The sequence below is a fragment of the Notechis scutatus genome, chromosome 4 (genome assembly GCF_049901735.1).
Source record: "Notechis scutatus isolate UNSWTSFEM ecotype Mainland chromosome 4, rNotScu1.2, whole genome shotgun sequence".
NCBI lineage: Eukaryota > Metazoa > Chordata > Lepidosauria > Squamata > Elapidae > Notechis > Notechis scutatus.
The window spans coordinates 70748690-70762197 of record NC_142012.1 but is presented as its reverse complement, the minus strand read 5'-3'; the positions used below and the strand labels follow the sequence as shown (position 1 = coordinate 70762197).

General features: G+C 37.3%; 2 protein-coding genes and 1 pseudogene across 5 annotated transcripts in view; 1 reads left to right on the top strand and 2 right to left on the bottom strand.

Annotated features, from left to right (window-relative positions):
* The window catches only part of CC2D2A (coiled-coil and C2 domain containing 2A), a 1114036-nt gene that overhangs the window by 357866 nt on the left and 742662 nt on the right, over positions 1-13508 (bottom strand). The window lies entirely within an intron of this gene.
* The window catches only part of BOD1L1 (biorientation of chromosomes in cell division 1 like 1), an 81142-nt gene that overhangs the window by 62360 nt on the left and 5274 nt on the right, over positions 1-13508 (top strand). The window lies entirely within an intron of this gene.
* LOC148130771 (E3 SUMO-protein ligase KIAA1586-like) lies at positions 1584-10367 on the bottom strand (annotated as a pseudogene).

Below are 13508 nucleotides of genomic sequence, written 5' to 3'. Positions count from 1 at the left end.
TGTCACCCAAGGGTAAATGATAGTGACTAATGAGCATCACCAGCACAGAAGCAAAAATCTAAATCTAATGGCTTAATCCAGCAATTTAATGCAGATCTTAAACAGCATCAAAAATAAGACGATTCCTGAAAGTACAATTGTGGTCTTCCATCTTTCTTAAAAATCTGCATTTATCAGAACTGAAGATACTGCCAATTATACCCCTGATTATTACACTTCCTCTCTGTTATCAATATTCTGAAGTCTTGGCTCCACAATCAGCCTGGAAATTAGATAGGAAGCAATACAGAAGAACTTTTGCAATAATGAAAATCTGCTCATACATGGCCTTGTCCATGAACGAACATTAAGGTTCCTGACCAACCTAACTGACAACTTTGTCATCTAAAAGGTAGAGGGCCTGCTATTCTAGATCTAATTCTTATTTAACAGTGAAAAAATGATAGAGGTCATTGAAGTTGCCAAAACTTTGGTGGAGAATGACCATGTCATATTGGAATTCAATATAATGCAGCACAAACAAAACATTGCAAACCAGTGTCTTAGACTTTAAAAGAGCTAATTTTAATAAACTTAAGAGAAAGCTTGGGAAGGATTCCATGGATGAAAATCTTAAAGGGGAAAGCAAATCAAGAAGCTTAGAAAACCCTGAAAAATATTATTATAAACACCCAATCCAATTCCATACTGCTGAAAAAGAAAAACAAATCCAAGAAGAAATCAGCATGGCTGCACAAAGATCTCTCTGACAAATTGAAAGACAAAAAGGACAAGTACAAAAAATGAAAAGAGGAACACATAGCTAAAGTTCAGAATGATGTAAAACTTGCAATAAATGTCCAAAATTATTTTTTTTAAAGTTTCAACATATAAAAAATATGAAAAAAGTCAATCAGTCCACTAATGAGAAGCTGGCAAGGAAGAAACAGGTAATAGAGAGAAAGCACAGCTGCTTCATTCATTCTTTGCACCTGTCTTCAAACAAAAAGATATTAACAGCCTAACTTACCAAAAACATAATCGTAAAAGACAGATTAGGAATACCAATTAAAATAAGCAAGAAAATGGTAAGGTAATACTTGTCCATTCTAGATGAGTTAAAATTACTGGTACCTGATTCATTTACATCCCAGAATTCTGAAGGAGCTGACAGATTTCGGAACCATTGATCCAGGATCTTTCAAAGATCCTGGAGCACCAGGGAACTACCAGAGGACTGGAAAAGAGTTGATGTGGTCCCCATCTTCAAAAAAAAGTGGGGGAGGGGGTGGGAAACAGTCCCAGGAAACTACAGACCAATAAATCTGACATCAGTACCTGGAAGATCCTGGAAAAGATAAGCAACAGATCTGGGAACACCTAGAAGCAAGTATCGTTATAACCAAAAATCAACATGGGTTTGTCAAAAACAGATGCCAAGCCAATCTTATTTCATTCTTCAACATAGTGATTAAATTACATTTATGAAATACTGTGGACATAATATACTTAGACTTCAGGAAGGCGTTCAACGAAGTAGAGCACAACCTACTTCTTGGTAAGCTAGAAAAAAGTGGGATAGATAGCATCACCACCAGATGGATTCACAACTGGCTGACAAACCATACTAAATGAGTCGTCCTTAAGGGGTCTACATCTACATGGAAAGAAGGAAGCAGTGGGGTAGCATAACGTTCTGTCTTAGGCCCAGTATTCTTCAATATCTTCATAAATGACTTAGAAGAGAAACTTACCAAATTTGCAGATGATACTAAGCTGGCAGGAATAGATAGGCTCAAGGTCCAGATGGATCTTGAGAGACTTGAACACTGGGCCCTAACTAACAAAATGAAATTCAATGTAGAAAAAAGTAAAGTCCTACACTTAGGCAAGAAAAACCAAAACTATACATATAGACTGGGTTTTGTTAAATTCATTTGATTTTTTTTATGTTCTTTTTTGTGGGTTTTAATCAGGGATGGGATTCAAATTTCTTAACAACCAATTCTGTGGGCGTGGCCTAATTTGTGGGTGGGGCTTGGTCATGTGACGGGTGGGAGTGGCTTGCTGACGGCATGGCTAGGTGGTCATGTGACGGGGCGTGGCTAGGTGGTCATGTGACTGGGGTGGGAGTGGCCATGTGGCCATATGACTGGCAACCCAAATTTAAGTGGTCCTCGCTTAATGACAAGATCCTTGCTTAGCGGCCAATTGCTTAGCAAGTGCTTTTTGCCAGTTTCCAAGGACTGGGGAGGCCCAGGCAGGTGGCCATGTGGCTGGCAACCCAAATTTAAGTGGTCCTCGCTTAATGACCAGGTCCTCGCTTAGTGGCCAGTTGCTTAGCAAGTGCTTTTTGCTGGTTTCTTTTTTTTTTAATATGAATTTTATTTGGGTTTTCACAAAAACATAATACAAATAAAACATCTTTTTTTTGAGAACAGTATGATCCCGGGTTATCACTTCTCCATACAGACACAAACACAATTTCATATTCATCTTCGTGTTCTATTCCATATCTTATTACTATTTTAACATTTTTTCCATAATTTTTCCCCTCCCTTGGTTTTTTATATATATAAAACAATAGTAAATAAAACACTCATTCCATTCCAATTCAATTCTATCATTAATATTAGTTACAGTCTTAACGTCTTTAATATTTCTTTTCAATTGAATATCATACTTCCTTGGGAACACTTATAAACTTTCCATGATTCTTTTTTTTCCCATATTTCTCTTCACTTATATTTTTATAAATCATTAATAATAATTAAAATGTTCCCATCCTTTCCTAATTTCATTCTCTCATTCTCTTTATTTCATTTATTTATTAACAAACATTCCATTGCATTACAATAAGTATTTTATCCATCATTTTAATCATACATTGTTTCATATTTTCTAAAATTATTTCTAATATAAAATACTATCTTATGTACCTTTGCAGTATCCCTTTTTCAATTAAATTTTCGCCCATTATCTCTAAATAGGCTTATACTTTCAATCCTTATACATTTTCCCTGTTTCTCTATATCTTGTTTCTGTCTTTTATAACTTCTTTTCCTTTCCTTCTTCCCCCTCTTCTTCTCCCTCCCCTTTTTGCCCCCTTGTCTCTCTACTTCTAATTCTCTCTTCTGTAATCCTCTCTTCTGTTGCTTCCTAATATTGTAATTATTTGTCAAACTATTCTTTTTTTTTCTTCAAATCTTAAACTTTTCACTCTCTTTCCCCCTTTCCTTTTTCCCCCCACATAAAATTACTTGATCATTAAAGATGGCTTCTTCTTTGTCCCAACCTTCTTGTTCTACAAGCGTTTCTTGTTGTTTCTCATTTCCAGATCTCCATTTCTAAAAATTGAAAGACGAAGCCAAAAAAACCACTTCCTTCTTGTGCATCCTCTTTCTGTTTTTTAAGTTCCATTTTCAGTTCTTCCAAAAGTGATGCCATTTTAAACACTTTTAAACAACCACCCGATTGATTTTAGTCATTTAAGTCCAATAGCCAAAAATCCTAAATCACCAAGTAATCCAAATAATCCAAAGCTGATTCTTCTTGCTTCTTTTTTCTACTTTCTCTTCCTGGGGTTCTATTATTTTGTTACAACGTTTCAGTTAGAATGCATCTTTTAGGAATCTTGTTAAAGTTTCACTGTAAGTTCCTTTTAGTTCCAGGCAGTCTCCTCCATTTTTCTAGATCCCGCCCTTTTAGTCTTTCCTTTTCTCTCCTTTCCTTCTTTTAAAGGTTTTTGAGTATCCAAAAGTCTTTATTATCCCTTTGACATTTTATTTTCAGCTTAAATGCCTATTGATGTCAAAGTGGATTTTTGTCAATTTCTTACTTAAATCTCTTAGCTGTCAGTATAAGGAAGGGAAGAAAAAAAAGCCAAATCCTTTCCCTTTCCTCTCTCCTTTGCTGCTTCAAAATCTTCTTTGGGAGATCTTCTTTGAGAAAATCTTCTTTGGGAACAATGTTATTTTTTATAGTTCAAATTCCAGGGTACCTTATGTTGCTGCTTTTTCAGTTCAACCCGGTCAACCAAAACTTTCTCTTTTTATCTTCCTCCTGCACATTCTTTTCCGGTCAAGTTCTTCTTTGAGGTGGCCATTTCTGACCACCGCTGCAACCGCCTTCGGGAAAGGGAGTAATGGCCAGCTGAGGAGGAGAGATGTGGCTCTCCTCGACCCTGCTGGCGGTCTCCCCCCTCTTCACTACCTTTACGGGATGGCTTAGCCCCGAATCCGGCCATCTCGGGGCGCTCCAGCCGCGAGCACGGATCGAAACCATGCACGATCACGGATTTCGGTCCGTTGCCGAAGAAGCTCAAACCGGAAGTAGCTTTTTGCCAGTTTTCAAGGGCGGGAGCTTTGGAGAGGGCAGGGCATGTGGCCATGTGGCTGGCAACCCAAATTTAAGTAGTCCTCACTTAATGACCAGGTCCTCGCTTTGTGGCCAATTGCTTAGCAAGTGCTTTTTGCCAGTTTCCAAGGCCAGGGGAGCCCTGGAGAGGGCAGGGCAAGTGGCCATGTGGCTGGCAACTCAAATTTAAGTGGTCCTCGCTTAATGACCAGGTCCTCGCTTAGTGGCCAGCTTTTTGCCAGTTTCCAAGGCTTGGGGAACCCTGGGAGAGGGTAAGGTGAGGCTCGGGCAGCTACGAGGAGCTACAAGGAAGACTGGGCAAAGCCTGGGGAGCTACGGGGAGGGCTGTAGAGGGTTGGGCGAGGCCAACTCAACATCACTTCTTTGCCCTAATGACTAAGTATTTAAAAAAAATATACAAAACCAAAAGATAGTTTATTATGTCTTTAATGCTTAAATAATAAAAAGGTACACAAAACCATATTGTTACATTTTAAAATATTAATCAAAAACTATTATATAACAAAACTTTACAAAAAACAATAAAACTTATTTAAAGTACTGCCAAATTGTTTTTCTATTATTGTCCCGAGTTACAGTTTTCTTGTGGTTAAAATGAGCATCATCAGCTGTGTGATGATGTGCCCGTAACTACTTCTTTACTATAGGAACAGGGTCCCATTCTTGCACAGGTCAGCCAATTAGACTGATGGTCAGGAGGTTTGTAATATTGGAAACTGTACAGCGACTTCTGCCCTCTGAACATATTATGTTCATCTGTGAGAAGCCCCTTTCCACCTCTGCTGAACTGACTGCAATAGTTTTAATAATATTTCTAGCCTTTTTAATGCTGCAAGGAATTGTATAATTTTTAGAATCTTTTAGTACATTTTCTATGAAATCACGATAATCATTAATATTGATTTCATAATTGAAAATTTGACCAAATGCAACCAATTGTCCTTCAGCTGCTCTCCATGGAACCACCACTTCTTCAATGTTCCAATAATCTGGCTCCAAATTTTAATTGATCAATGTCTTTAAATTGGCAGCCTGTTTTTAAATTTCGCAATCCATCAAACTTTTCTTCAAATTAGTTACAATGCTTTGTATAAGTTTTTCACGAGGAAGTCCCACAAATCGATGATTTTGCATAAAATTTGTATTTTTAAAGGTTTCTGAATTAATTAATTCATCAACCTTATTTTCATATAAACCCTTTTGCTGTATAAGCATTCCAAATGATTTAATTGATCTTATCATAAGTTTTTCAGCCTTTATAATGTCTATGTTTCTCGCTTGCAATGCATTAGAAAGGAGAGATATTTCAGTTAGCACATCAATCAAGTCAAATCAGTGAGAAAATATGAGTTTTCAAGATGGGCAGCCATACCGGAGTATTTTTTATTTGAACAGAAAAACTGATGTAGCTCTGGATAAGCCCGCCACACAGCTAGGGTTGATCTTAAACTACAGGCAGCCAATCTTGAACCAAAAACTCTACGAATTTTGTTAAGTTCAATTAGGTTCTTATTCGATTGATGGAAAATAGAATATATTTTATCAATAAAAATTTGAAAATGATTGTTTTACTTTATTTCCCTAATAGAATCATCTAAAACAAGTTGCAGACGATGGTTTAAACAGTGCCATATTATAATGTTTGGAAACTCTAGTGCTTACCCCAGATTTTCTCCCGAGCATAACACTGACTCCATCAGAGCAAAATCCAGTTAAATGTTTCTCCAGATAGTTTCTATTAAACCCAACTTTATGCAAACTTTCTATAACCAAACAGTATATCGACTCTGCATCTTGTTTATCTAATTCTACTAGTTCAAGGAAAATTGTTGGTGAGAAAGCTGGATCCTCAACTTTTAAGTACAGTATAAGAACTGGTTTGGAAGATATTGTTGAGGCTTCATCAATTATCAAACAGATTTTGCAAGTTTTCTCAATAATTTTGCTAAATAAATGTTTCCTGATGTCTTTTGCAATGACATCTACTATTGCAGCTGCAGTTTTAGGTGAATGCAACCCTGTTCCCAAATCTAAACCATTTGTTATTTGTAATTCAATCAGATTTTCTATATATGAAAATGGTCTGCATGTTTGTGCCAGACTATATACACTGTAGTAAACACTCTACATGTACTCCCCAGATATTTCTCAGTCATCTTCTCCAGTCCTTTGTTTATGGCGTCCTGCTCACATTGCTTCATCTTCTCTGTACAGATGTGGTGAGCCTTAGATGAGAAATGTTCCTTCAATTTCTTTCTGAGGGAAGCTTGTTGTATTTCCTTACTCTTTCCTGATGGTTCAATTTGGTAATTCTTCCACTCCTTAGCTCCATGGACACTTTTTTCTTTGGTCAAAATTTCTAATCTTCTGCAATGCTTGCAACCTAATTTTTTTCTGGGAAACGTCCAGTCCATCATATTTTTCCCTAAAATTATTGTACTGCTGCAGTGTCCAGCAGTCAGGAAGGTTCCCTTCAATGTCTTATTCAGCTCTTCCAGTACCTGATGATGTGCTGGCTTCTTCCTCTGGTCGTGGTGTGGATGATGTGCTGGCTTCGCTTTCTTCAATGGATGATGTGCTGGCTCTGCTTTCCTCAGATTTCAATGGTTGTGGTTGTGACTCTTTTGGATCTCCTTTTGTTTTCTTGCCAAAGAAAGCAGACAAACTCATTTGCCTTTTTAGCTTGGCAATATGCTGCAAAAAAAATTCAACAATGTAGTGGTTTGGACTTGATTGTTGTTGTAAGTTGAGTGGTGAAGGCAGTGGCAAGCGAAGAAAGCAGGCGAGGAACGGAGATCAGTAATATTCAGTTACTTTTAAGAGTCCCTGACACTATAGCTAGTTAGTTTTTAAAAGATGTTATGGAAGAGGAACAAGTTTCACCAGACAAGATTTGAAAATGACAGTGTATAAAAAAGATGTTGCACTGTGTATATAAAAGAATGGCTGATATTTTCATAATTACAATTCATTAATTGAAAAAGAAACACTTAAAATGGAAATACTATTAAGAAACCAAGGAAGTTTGTTATTTTGTGCCAGTAGTGGCACAAATATCTTTCCTAGCCAAGACTACTTACCTGGATCTAATGGAATGCTCTCTAGCAGAGAGAGAGAAGCCAGGGGAAGCCATGTTTGGTTGCCTAACCTTTTTAGAATGCAGCTTAAAAATGTAGTGGAGCTTTTTACAGCTTTATGCAGACATAGTATAAAAAAAAGATAATAGTACAAAATCATCTAAGAAGTTAGATTAAGAATGGAATTGATAGGCACATTCACAGAGCAATACTGAATTCTTTTTCTGAAATTTATTCCTTAATTAAAAAACTGGAATATATGAATTCAGTATTGGGCTCTACTAGTGTAGCTATTCAAGAGGATGTAGTGTCAAGGTTAGCAAAAATGGTAAAGCAACATATAGATTTAAATTTTAAAACCAGAAATATTTTTGTTGGTACCCACATAAATAAAGGGAGTACAATACATATTTAATGTTAACACATGTTAACAGCGGCTAGAATTATGTTTGCACAACAGTGGAAAAACAAAGAGATTCCCCATAGATGAAAATGAAATTAAAAAATTACAATGTGCAGAAATGGATAAAGATAAGAAGTAGAAATTAGGTGGAGAATGATCATTGTTATGTATGAATTAAATACAGAAGGTTGATAATTATAAACATGTTGATATAATTAACAAAATTAGAAATAAGCCAATAGAAAGAAATTTAAATAATTTTTGTTACACTGCTGTACTTATTGATATTTGTTTCTGCTTTGCTTTTTCATTTATGAAATGTTTTATAATACTTTATAATATACAGAGGTAAGGTAAAGTAAGGATATATTGTTATAGAATAGATTGGTGATGATGAAATGAACATTATAAAGTAGATTAAGTAAAAATGGTGATTTGCTCGCATAAAATGATGTAATATTAGTAAAGTCTAGTAAGTATTTAATAATAGTAATAATATAAATATATATAGTGGATTTATGATATAAGGATTAATGCAAATTGGAAGGGAAAGACTGCAGAGATTGTGCACAAGTGATTTGTATCAACCAACACATTGTATGTAACTGACGATGGTTTGTGTTTTATGTTTGTTTTATGTTTAAAAAAAATAAAACACTTTTATTTTAAAAAAAATTCCATTTATGTATGCATGCAACTTGTTACATTGATGTTGCTATTTATTGATTTAAGCAGAAACAGATAATGTATAACATCAATGTAACAAGATGTTGCCTGTCTCATTTTTGGTAAGTTGCTTTTTTATTTATGTATTTATTTATTTATTTACTATCTGTTTTTGTTTTTATTAATCATAAAAACAAAACAGATACTAAAGAAATAAATAAATACTTAAATAAAAATTATTTTGCTATTCATCTTGATGTTTCTTTAAGCAAAGGAGAAAGAAACAAAGATGAATAGTAAAATAATTTTTATTTATGTATTTATTTAGTATCTGTTTTGTTTTTATGATTAATAAAAACAAAAACAGATAGTAAAAAAATAAATACATAAATTTAAAAAAAAGCAACTTACCAAAAATGAGACTTGGCTAGCCAGCTATGCCGGGGTCCTCCTCAGTCTTCAAGCTTGCTGCAGCAAGGATGGCCAGCCTGGGAGTCGGCTCTTGACTGGGCTGGCGGCAGCGGCAGCAGGAGGAGGTAGGGGACCGGGCCGGTAGGACTTGCTGCTTTGCCTCCTCACTACCAATCGGTGGTGGAAAGGCAAGGCAGCAAACCTTGGGCCGCGGCAGGCGAGGGAAGGTGGCGGCGGCCTAGCCAAGATGGTGACCGCCGTGTGGGCGAGGCAGCAGCAACCGGGCGGGAAAATTTTTGTAGTTAGCGCACATGCGCTATAAGTAGGGGCGGGGGGCGGGAGAATGAGGAAGGGATTTTCGTGCATGCGCAGTAAAAAAAAACTTTTTTAAAAAATGGGTTGTTTTAACTTTGGAGCGATGGATAGGGGTGGGGCGGCAAAGGGAGGGGCGGGTGGGGAAGAATGAGGAAGAGATTTTTGCGCATGCGCAGTAAAAAAGAACTTTTTTTAAAAAAAACCAGGTTTTTAAAAAAGAAATGGGTTTTTTTTACTTTGGAGCAGCGGATGGGGCAGGGGGCGGGCCAGCGAAGGGTGGGGCAAGTGGGGAAGAATGAGGAAGAGGTTTTCGCGCATGCTCAGTAAAAAAATGGTTTTTGGCCCGTAGGAGCAGCGGAGAGGGGTGGGGCCAAGCGGGTTGGTTTTACCGGTTCTTAGAACTACCAGTGATGTTAACAACTGGTTCTATAGAATTGGTGCGAACCATTAGAAACGTCCTCCCTCCCTCCTCTTTCTTTCATATTTCTTTCTTCTTCTTTCTGTCCCTTCCTTCCATCCCCCTTTTGTCTATCCTTTTTTTTCTTTCTCTCTCCCTTTTTCTTTCCCTTTTCTCTTTCTTGTCTCCTCCTTCTCTCTTTCTCTTTCCCTCTTTTTTCTCTCCCTCCCTCTCTCCATATCCCATTCACTTTCTCCTCCCTCCCTTTCTCTCTCATTCTCTCTCTCTTTCTCTCTCTTTCCCTCAGTCTTTCTTTCTGTCCCTTCCACCCCCCTCTTTCTTTGACTATCCCTTTTCTTCCTTTCTCTCTCCCTTTTTCTTTCTTTACTTTCTTGTCTGTTCCTTCTCTTTCTCTCTCTCTCTCTCTTTTTTCCCTCTCTTTTCCCTGTCTCTTTTTCTCTTTCCCTCTCTTTTTCTCTCTCTATTTCTCTCTCTTTTTCTCTTTCCCTCTCTTTCTCTCATTCCCCCTCTCTCTCTTTCCCTCTCTATCCCTTCTTTAACCTATCTAGCTATTTTCTGCCCAGGCAGGTATGGCCTAATCTGTCAAAGGCCTGGGCTAGTCCTACATCACCCTGTTTCCCCTTTTCCTTCCCCATGACTGCCTCTTTCGTCTTCCCATGGCTGTGACTTTACCTTCGTCCCGCAGCTGGCTGCCAGGGAAGGCAAGCCAGGGCTGAGCCATTGTTGTCCCTGGGCTTCCCGCCAGCCCACGTTGCCCTTGTTACGAATGCCTGCAGCCGCCACATGTTTTTTTCGGTGTGGCTAGATTGTAGCCACACCTAAAAAAGCATGCAGTGGCTGGAGGTTTTTTGCAGCAAAAATTACCGACCTCTGGTTTTGCTCTGCTTCTCCGATGTGCCGCTGTGGCCCCATTCTAGGCGCTGGCCCTGCAGATCCACCCCATTGAGCCCACTGCACTGGAGGGACTTGCCCAAGCAAGTCTGAGCAGAGTGGTACAGCAGTCAATGGGGTGAGCCTGTAGGGCCAGTGCCTAGAATGTGGTGGCATGTTGGAGAAGCAGAGCAAAGCCGGAGGTTAGTAATTTTTGCTGCAAAAAACCTCCAGACGCTGCACCGTAAAAAACACACGGCGTCTGGATGCTTTTTGCAGCAAAAATTACTAATCTCCGGCTTTGCTTGTTCGACTTCTCCAATATGCCGCTGTGGCCGTCAGTGATTGTTGTACATGCGCAATAAGGACTGGCTGGGCAGTGAATGGAGGAGCGGGTGGAGAGGAGCAGGGCCAGCCAGGGGCCCATTTTACCAGTTCTCCAAACTACCAGGAACGGTAGTGAACTGGTAGAATCCCATCCCTGAATTGCGCCCTGCAAGGGGTCCACCTCCAGCGCCTCCCTGCCCCCTCTTAGTGCCCCCCTGCCGGCTCCTTGCCTCTTAGCACCCCCTAAGGCATCCTACCGCCCCCCCAGGGGGCAGTACCACCCACTTTGGGAACCACTGCTGTAATGTATGCCTTCGCTGTGTCCCATACATTTTGTAGTGAGGTTTCTTTTCTATTTTCTTTGAAGAAGAAATCACATTCTTTTACCATAAATTGAATAAATTCCTTTTCTTTCAATATTGAATCATTCATTGTCCATCTTGACCTCTTTTTTTGTCCTTTCCATATAACTTATCGGATTATGGTCTGCCCAAGTACTTGTTTCAATCTTGTGTGTTAGCTATTATTTCTGTTGATGCCCACATGATATCAATTCTAGACCAGGACAGATATCTGTTTGAATAAAATGTGTATTGACTGATCTTAGAATGTGTTTCTCTCCAAGCGTCCTGAACAGCTAACTCTTCTACCATTTTAAAAAAATCTTTTGGGTAATGTTTTCCTGTGTTTTTTTATTATATATATATATAGTCCAATTCCACGTCTACTATTGCATTGAAGTCTCCTAAAATACATACATTTTCATATTCCAGTTCTGTTATTTTCTTATAAAGTTTATCATAGAAATCCTCTTGATTAATATTTGGTGCATATATTGCCACTAAGACTATCTGTTAGTAATTCATCATTATTTCCACCATCAAAATGAATTTAACAAAAGACTAATTAGACTTAATAGATAAAGAAGAATTAGCACAGAAAATTAAAAGATCTAAGCAAAACTTTTTTCAGAATGCAAACAAGGCAGGAAGATGGCTGGCATACAGATTGAAAAAAGAGAAAGAAAAGATGGTTTAACCAAATAATAGATGACAAAGAAACTCTTTATTATAGAAATGCAGATAAAAAGGAAATAATTCAAAAATATTATAAAAAAATATATGACCAAGAAATAATTCCAGAAGGAAAAGAGAAACAGTATATAGAAAAAGCAGAACTACCTAAAATACCAGAAACAATTAAAGCATTAGAAGAAATGATAACGATGATGGAACTAACAGAAGCAATAAAAAGACAAAAGAATGGCAAAACACCAGGTCCGGATGGACTACCAGCAGAATTATATAAAACCTTACAGAATTCTTTTTGTGACATAATGTTGGAAGTATTCAATGAACTATTGATAGAGGCAAAAGTACCAAATTCATGGATGGAAGCATACATCACTCTCATTCCAAAAGAAGATTCGGACTTACAACAGATAAAAAACTACAGACCAATATCTTTATTGAATGTAGATTATAAAATATTTGCTTCAATAATAGCAGAAAGATTAAAGAGATTCTTAAATCAATTTATGCATTCAGACCAAAATGGCCTTTTGCCTAAGTGACAAATAAAAGACAATATGAGAATAATTTTGAACACTTTGGAATACTATGAAGCACATCCAGAAAAGCAAATGGCATTAATCTTCTTAGACGTGCAGAAGGCATTCAACAACATGAACTGGCAATTTATGCTAGCGCAATTGAAAGAAATGGATTTTGGGGAGAGGTTTATTAAGATGATTAAGGCAATATATCATAAACCATAAAAGTGATGTGTAAAAGTAAATGGAGATATGACTAAAAAGGTTAATATTAAGAAGGGAACAAGACAAGGATGTCCCTTGTCACCATAGCTATTTGTATTGACATTAGAAGTATTAAATAGAAACATTAGACAAGATAGGGAGATAAAGGGCATGGAAATAAAAAAAGGAAAAATATAAATTATAGGCATTCGCAGATGACTTGGTTTTTATACTACAAGAACTGTTAGAAACAGGACCGAAGTTAATTGAAAAAAATAGAAGAATATGGCGAAGTAGCAGGATTGAAAATAAACAAGGGGAAGACAGATTTTAGTGAAAAATGTTGCAGAAAAACAGAAGAAAGAGTTAATGGAAAGATTAGACATTCAGATCACTAAGAAAATAAAATATTTAGAAATTCAATTAACAGCAAGATGTGTAACGATTAAGGAAGACAACTCTTATGAGTTGAAACAGCAAATTAAGGTAGATCTGGAAAAATGGGAAAATTTGCAATTATCCCTAATAGGGAGAATAGCAACAATTAAAATGAATATACTGCCTAGGCTATTGTATCTGTTCCAAACAATTCCGATAAAACTGGAGAAAAAATATTTTGAAGAACTTAATAGAATAATATATATGGCAAGGGAAAAAAAGCCAGAATTAACTTTAAAATGTTGTAGGATGCAAGAATTAGAGGTGGGTTTGGATTACCCAGTTGGGAATTATATTACCAAGCTGTGGTGCTAACATGGATGAAAGTGGATTGTATTGAGGAATACATTGGAGGGGCATGATTTACAACTGGGTTGGCATGCCTTTTTATGATATGGCAAAAGTAAGATACATAGTTACTTTCAAAGACACTATATCAGAAATGCCTTATTGTTAATTTGGGAGAAAACG